This window comes from Lactuca sativa, chromosome 9, assembly GCF_002870075.4.
Source record: "Lactuca sativa cultivar Salinas chromosome 9, Lsat_Salinas_v11, whole genome shotgun sequence".
In the NCBI taxonomy this organism is placed as follows: domain Eukaryota; kingdom Viridiplantae; phylum Streptophyta; class Magnoliopsida; order Asterales; family Asteraceae; genus Lactuca; species Lactuca sativa.
This window is the reverse complement of record NC_056631.2, coordinates 75,316,232-75,325,110: the sequence shown is the minus strand read 5'-3', so window position 1 is coordinate 75,325,110 and position 8,879 is coordinate 75,316,232.

The following is an 8,879-nucleotide window of genomic DNA, read 5'->3' as shown; positions in this document are numbered from 1 at the left end:
AACCAATTTTAAGTGAAAATTTGATAAAACAATATAAGTAAGAGATTTGAACAAGTGGAAACGTTTTAGAAAACCATTTACAGTATCAAACTTGGTAAAATAGTTAACAGTGTGGTAAATCCTTTTGCATGCGGGTTATCAATCACATGTGATTGATATGATAACTGGCATGTTTAACTTGTATTCCCCCCTATAAAACATGTAAAAACATTTAAAAGGTTCATTCAGGGGTATGAACTCACCTAGTGTAAGTGGTTCCGACGAAGGCGCCGGTTGGGTGCTCGGTGCTTAATAAAGACTTGAACACACTTAGTGGCCTATTTAACATATGATAACATATGTTCACATACAATTAGTACATTTAATACTAATTAAACAAGTATACGCACTCTAAGGAGCGGAAAACACTTTGGTTAAGGGCTAGGGGTGTCCCGGGTAACATTTAAGGGCTTGAATGACATAGGAATGGAGTTTACTCTTCAAGAGTAAACTCTATATATAGAGTTCATGGCCTTGGGACACTCCCCATGAGTTTACGGCCGTAAACTCATGTGAGGGTGTTCTAGGATGCTTAAAGGCTTTTATCTTAATCGTGGAATTTTGCTAGGTCCAAATCTAAATTGTATGAGTGGGTTTACGGATATTAAAGGGATCATATGGGAGTTTACGGCCCATGAACCACCCCTATGGGAGTTCATGGCTGTGAACTCCTATACCCTTTGTTTTATTTGAAGTTTAAGCCCTTGATTAATCCTAGCATTTTCTAGTGAAAGTATAAGGCCAATTAGGGGTTTTAAACTCTCATTTGGTGAGGTTTGGGGATGTTTACGGCCTAAGCACTTGCTTGGGCTGTAAACTCCTTTTTACCCCTCATTTCTTAGTGTTTAATTGTTCCAAACCCGAAATATTAAGTCCCTATTTTATGTCTTAAGCCTAAGGGTGGTTTGGGAGTGTTTGGAACTTGATTTAACAAGTCTTGAGGGTGTTTACGGCCTAAGCATGTGCTTGGGCCGTAAACCCTCTTTTAAGTCCCAAAATTGAGTGTTTTATGGTTCAAACATCCCTAGGCTAAATCCCCAATTGGTTTCTAAGCTTCAAGGGACAAATTCGGGTCATTTTGGCCAATTTTTAGGGGTTTACGGCCCTAGAGTGATCTTGGGCCGTAAACTCCTCTTTGTCAGCTTATATGGTCGAATTTTGAGCTATAATCACAAGCCATGATGTTTAGAATAGGTTAGGGTAAAGAGACTTACGTTTTGGAAGCGTTTGGTTGCGGATTTGAGGCTAAATCGGGCTTGTGTGTGTGTGAGAGAGAGAGAGAGAGATTATAGAGAGAGAGAGAGAGAGAGTGAAAAGGGGTGGAATGAAGTCCATTCTCCTTTATATATGGGTTGGAGTTGGAGCTCAGTGGGATTCTACCCGATACTGCCGTTAAACGGGGCTTTTGGTCGCACCCGATTTAGTGGTCGTAATAAAATTTAACTTTTTCCCAAAATAATATGGAAATGTAATTTAATTGTTTTTATTTACTTTATTACGACTATAACGACGTATAATATAAATAAATAAAACATTTATTTATTTGGCGACCTCTAATTAACGGAACTTTTATAAAATGGAATATTCAGTTAACGGTAACGGGGTAATGTAACGGAATAAACATTTAGTTCTCACACCGAGCCTTGAACCTCAACTCGTTATTTTTATCCACAATTTCCAATTGTTTCTGCATTCGAAGCTCCATAGCCTTTAACATAACATCAACTTCTATTCCCGAAACTGAATTCTTTGCTTCAGAATCAGCTTGTGATTGTAGAATAGAGTTAAGTTTCCAGTTCAGGATTTTAAGCTGCTTACCCGACATCAACATGTGATCTGGTATATCCTCTTCTTCCGAATCAAAATGTACATCATCAAAAGTTCCTCCGAAACCTCCTCCATCTGTTTCATCTTCGGAATTGGGTTTTGGAGTATTGGTGGATTGAGACTAGAAAAGAGTGGTAATTGGCTGTTGAGTGGATTCGAGGGGACTTGTTGTTGTTGTTGGTGAAATTAAGGTAGTGGTTGGTGGTAAGGATAGTTTTGGAGAATTCGATCCCAATGGTGTATCTGGAACAACTTCATTATCAAATGAGTCTTCACAGATAACCAACTTCCTTTTCTTTCTCTTTTCAGCAATATGCTTTGCCACGTCTTCAGCTCGTCTTTTCTTCGAGGATGAGGATATTGAGGCTGGTATATCATGAATAACCCTTTTACTGTTTATCTGTGTCTTTCGAATAGTTGGTGAGAGATCATTAGACCAGGTTCGAAATTTATGAGACATCTTCCTCAGGCGCTTAAAGACCCCTGATTTTGAAGGAATTAATTCCTTCGAAGACTCAGTAACCACCTTCTTCTTAGCCTTCTCAATTTTCATCGAAACTTTCTCCTGTTCAACAATAACCTTCTTAGGAGACTTAGACTGAACTTTTTTTGGACTTTTGTGAATTTTTTGTTCAAGAAACTTTCTCCTGTTCAACAATAACCTTATTATTGTTGTCTAACAATACACCAGTTTATATGGAAGGATTTACATTATGCAAATAAGCCACCAAGACAGAATTTGATGGATCAATCTTGTTAAGCATACCATCCAGAATTCTTGGAATATATGGAAACACCTCTTCATCATCCTCAATCTCTTTTAGAAAGTTATACTTCAAAAACTCAGCTTTTTGTTCATCAGCAGGCACCTTAATTCCTTCTTTTTCATACGCATAACGAAGAATTAAGCTCCAGTATTGTGCACATGAAATCCCCTGTACAACATTTGTATTCTCCACACTCTTAAGAAACTCTTTCCACATTTGAGTTGAAAAATCAACAGCAAGATCATAGTATATCCCAGCAACCATGACATATACTTCCATTGTTCCTTTGTCTAATCTAACACTCCAACCAGTCAAACAACAAAGAAAAATACCAAAAAGAAACTTCCAAATGCTTAGAAGGCTTGATTTATTAAAATCACTGATCTTGGTGAGTGGAGGTTGATGACCCATTTTGTTGAACATGTGAATGACTTGAGCATATGTTAGAGTATAATACGGTGGAGAATTGGGGATTTCAAGAATTTGACAAAACAGTTTCTTGGAAAGACGAATCTTCTTATCATTCACCAGGTCGAATGTAATCACATATAGGGCTTTGCTGTAAATTGCAGTGGATCCTGCTAGAGATAGCCAGGATAATGGAACATTGAAATAATTGAACATTGAAATAGATAAAACAGAATGTTGCAAGGCTACGATCAACATTTTTAGTGCCTCCGGGTACACTGAAACATCACCCTCTACTTGATAATTGGTGCTTTGAATCTTGATGATTGGTTGAGATGCAATGTCGTCAGTAGTGTCGGTTTGAGCAGCAGCCATTGATTAGGGTTTTGAGAAATTCTTGAAGAATAGAGAAGTTTTAGGTCTTTGTGATCGTCTGAGAGTTTGAACAGGTAATCATAAAAGGAGATAACAACTTCCTTTTATATGTATCCCCAATGGAATTCCAAATGGTTTCTTTAAAGAGTAAGCCGCGTCTGTCCTTGAAACTCGCAACACTAGTAGTTATGAGTATCATGTCAGATAAAGTACCTTGAAGGTCGGACCACGTTGCCAAATAGTCACATCAAACTGTTCGTGAGTACCAAGTCGATAAGATCAAAAACCTTCGACATGGAGGTTAGGCTCTTTCTTTTTTGGGATTATAAACGAAATCATATGCCAGACTTTCGAAATTATCAACATGAGTTGTTAATACTCAGAACCTCAAGGATTTCGTGTGTGCAGTGTGCCAAAATAATGAGATAAGAAGCAAAATAACGAAAATTTGGGATATGTGGGTGGCTTAAACCCCGGGCAAAGGTTACTTCATTAATTATCGAGAGAGATAATCAAAAGCTTGTGTATTTTCCTTTGAATTACAATCAAATACTTGTAGAGAAGTATCGAATGGCTTCTTTTATATGGCTTCGTGGGTGGCATAAAAATTTCGTTACAAATCAACCTAAACATAACGTGAATAATTGTAACATAAATTACTTGTTTGGCCAGTATAGTCAGTGACAAATATGCTTTGGAAAAATATACGAAGTGACATAGAATTCAAATGAAACTCGCCTGGAAATCATATTCAAGAAAAAAAATGTTGGTTGGATCCTATTGGGTAAAAAACATCGTGGGATTCAAACATTTGATCAAGATCACTCAAAAGAATTGAATATGATTCAGAGTTTCAAAAGTTGGTACAAAAATGATTGTTTCATTAGATCCTGAACATAATTCCCCGTCAATTCCTTAAATGAGTTTGATATTGTGGGTTTCACTATCATCACGGTCTCATGATGCTAGATCATTAACACAGAAGTTTGATATGTCTAAATCCTGATTGGTTTGACTAGAGATCTCTTGTACATATGTCATTGTGTGTTAAAGTCTAAGAACTTTGTGATGAAAAAGATTGGTTCACGAATCTAGTTGTACCTCTGCTATTTTTGGACCAAGCAGAAAACTATTAACTCATTTGAGAAGAGTTTGGTAGCTCATTAGACTAATGTGAATACAAACTTGATTAGGAAGAAATTTTCGTGATGAAAAATTTCATTAAGGCTTTCGAAATCACACATTGAGTCAATGGAGGCTTGGGTCAACATGCCACAGCATGCTTCTAGGGACATCCTAATTAGTACAAAGTTTCGAAAGAATACCTGACCCTAGACTTGCATGCATGAACCTTGTAAAACATCCTCAGAATCTGCACAATTTGAAGAAAATACAAAGCACAAAAATAACAAAGGTGTAAGCCTTGTTCCAGTCGCCATTGGTACTCGTAATTTCGTGCTATTCGTCAATCCAAAATTTTCAAGCAGATTCTTGGTATATTTTTCTTGATTGATAAAAATTCTTTCTCTGTTTTGCCGAAAAATTTAAACCAAGAAAATTGTTGATTTTTCCCATCATACTCATCTTAAATTTGCTTTTCATCAAATTTTCAAATTCATTAGACAAAGTAGGGTCAGTAGAGGAAAAAATAATATCATCAACATAAATTTGAACAAGCATTAGATGATCCCCAACTTTCTTTCGAAAGAGAGTGGAATCAACTGATCATTGTTTAAATTTCGATTATTTTATGAAAGAAGCTAAAGTGCCATACCATGCTCTTGGTGCTTGTTTTAACCCATAAACAACCTTATCTAAAATATAACAAAGATCAGGATACTCTTCATTTATAAAACCTAGAGGTTGTTCAACATACACAGTTTCTTCGAGCTCTCCATTTAAGAATGCACATTTCACATCTGTCACACCCCCAAACCAGAACGGCAAAAATGTTCAGGGGTGGATGACTTCGTGTGTAGTATCACAACAGTTGTATCAGACTAATCAAAGTAAACACAACCATTACAATATAATATGAATATTTACATATCTTTGATTCATTGTTTGTGTACAACAAAAGTATAATCAAAATAGAAAGACGTGACTTTATACGCTCCGCTTTCTCAAATCTCAAGTAATTTTGAAAGAGTATCAACATAAATCTGTGAGTTCATAAGCAATGTCTTTGTAGTGAAAACTTGTTAATGACTTTGTAAAAATGTTTGCATGTTTTCAAGAAAATCCAATATTTTCTTTAGTGAGAGTGAGATAATAACAGTTCTGTCTATAACCACTTAGTTCATGGTAGCAACGTATAAACACATATTCAACATACAGTTGACTATGTTGATCTGCCCTAAGTCCATAACCAAACAAGGAACAAGAAATGAGGCGGAAACCACACATTCCATAGTCTATCTAATATGCTCCATACGTAACCCTGATGCCTAAACTAAGGAATTTTAGGAGTAAATATGAATGTTTGTTACTGTATTCTGTTGTAGTATAGAAAAAACGTTAGTTTGTATGTCTAGCTACTATCAACCGTAGTATGTATGTATTATTGTACCAAAACCTTTGTATAGAGTGTTCTGTATGAAAACTCTGGCTAGTGTCAGTATGTAAAAGTAGTTTAATTACTTAAAATAAAACCAATGAAGAATGAAATCCTGTAAACATATGATTAGTTTATACTATTTTGAGTCGTATACCATGCTTAATATGACCTAATGACCTTTACGACATTCTTCAAGTGTCGGTTACATGACATTTGTCACCTCAGGCATGCCTGCCTTACTGTAGGTAGCAGTTCAGGTGTCGGATTGTCAATCCCGAATAGATCTATTCACAAATCTCACACTCTCCCTTTAGGAGACTTTGGTTATACTATGATAGGATTTAATAAAGAACACCTAAGGGTACAGTTTTGATGTAGAGTCTCACAATCCTGTATAATCTAGTTTACATGTAATTCTGTAGTGTTCTCTTGTATTTGGATCCGTTGTATATGGTATAAAGTAATAATTAGGTGTTGTTTGATAGTTGATGATTGAGTCAGATCTGATAGAGTAAGATACCTGACTGAGTTTTAAGTCTGATAGAATCTAAGTCTAACTGAAACCATATTATTTGATTATGCATCTGATTGGTTGTGTTGAATGATGAAAATGACAAATTTTCCCTTCTGTTATGTTTGCACGACTATCGGTTATACACCATATTTTTTCAAATTACTTAACATCTTTAGCAAAATTAATTACAATTTGCACAAAAATATAAGCTTTAAATGCAAAATTCACAAAGTAATTTACACTTGATGCATAAGAAGATGATCATCATAGAGTAATTTATACTTTGAAACACGACTACAAACCAATTAAGATGTTAGCAAAATAATCAGACAACCTATCAAAATTATAGAACACAATAAAAACCGTAGAGTTTTTGCTCCTTATCTTCATATAATGCTTTAGTCAATAAATCAATATCCTTTAACAAATACTCCACTCACTACTCCTTTTAAACTCATTTTTTGACATCCTCTTCACTACCTACATTTTAACTAAAATCAGAATTAAATAATTTAGAAAAGATCAATTCATGAACCTTCTCAACACAACACCGTTCATGAAAATTTTCATGCTTCAATTCACATCTAAAATTGCTACACATCTGAACATTCTTGGATGTTTGTTAACACCCAATTCAAATTTGTGCCACCAGTCAAGAAATTACCAACTTCAAAACTAAAGAACAACCAATTTTACTTGGTTCCTTTTTGTCTCAATATCTAAAATTGCTCAGGAGATAGAATTTCACGATGGTTATGTCTTTGCTTGTTGTGAAATCAACATCGATTTCAATTTATGGTGGGTAACGTCTGATTTCAGCATCAGTTCAGATGGTGTCACAGAGGAAATAGACCTACACTCCACTCATATCTGATTTCTGAATGGAATTGGAAAATTGACGATTCAAGCCTACTGAATTTCACGATGGTGGAGTCTTCTCTTTTGGTGATATCAACATCAATTTTAGATGAGGAAGGTATGATTTCAGCATGGTGTACCTAAGGTCGATTGAAAGAAGAGAGAAGAGAGGTGTAGCACAGAGGCAAGGGGCGATCTGGTTGTTGGTGTTTCTCAAGAATGAGGAGCTAGATGCATTTAGAGGAAAGGGCATCCAAAAAAAGTTTTCCAGTCAGCTATAATTTTAGGATGACTCGGTAAGATGAAAACGACCCAATCAGAGCTATCAAATGTGTAAAATAAACAACTTGACTAGGCCGAGTCAGATGATCCCTCTTACTGGACTCAGTAAGAGGGTTATCAAATAAGGACTTATACTTAAATAATTATTAAACGTCATATTCTCGTAGTGATGTATTTCATAAACTAAATCTGTCATATTTTATATGTTTATCCATGTATGTAATCTGATTTGGTAAAAGTTGTGTATTGAATTCCCCAAACTATATCCATTATAGTTTACTTGAAATGTTATGTACTTGGTTTGTAAATTGCTCTGAAAACTATGAAATTGTGTTACCAAGATAAAAATGCCCCTTATGCTCCACAAAGTACAAAAGGGATAAAATATCTAAATATTTTATAAAACATGGAAATCGTTTGACTGTATCAATTGTATAAATTTAAAACTTGGTAAAAATCATTTGTGTTTGGCTTGCATTCCCCCTAGAAAACATTAAAAATCGTAAAAGCGTAGGGGTATGAACTCACTGTTGTTGTGTGAAAATGTCAGTTGGAATGAAGTCCTTCGAGTTATAGCATGTGGCACTTAACGGAATCCTAATAACAATTAAATACGTTTATGTATTTAAATTAGCAATTTCGTTAGATAAAGTGTAGAAAACCACTTGAGTTCGGTTAAGGAATGTTACCAGGACTTGATTGTATCGAGAAGATGAGTTTTTCACTGCTTAAGAGGCGTGTATGGCTGTGAACAGGGGTGTACGGCCGGAAAGGCAATGTACCGCCATAAACAGGGTGTACAGCCATGAACTCTTCTCTAAGGGGTGTACGGCCCTTTGCAGATTTGAAGGGTGTACGGTCGTACACTCAAGAAAAAGGGTGTTTGATTTCGAAGAAAATGTATTCCAGATGCTCCCAATCGATTCCAAATGACGATTTTTGATACTTTTGGATTAAAAGAGGTGTTTTTAGTGTGAACGGTCAGAAGTTCTAGAGAGAGAATGAGAGGGTGTTGTTAGGTTCATTTCATGCATTCATTTTGTAGTTTTAGTTCATAAAAGTGTATTCCATTTAGGTTTAAACTCATGCATTTTGCATATTTTTCGGGATTCTTCATGATGCAATTCCATTCACACACTTCTATGATATTTCAGGGATTTTTGAAGGTTGGATTTTGATGAGGAAGTTAAAAAGAGTTGGAGACAAAGTTTCAGAAGTTTTGGAGCATTGAAGAGAGAAAGAATGAAGAAAT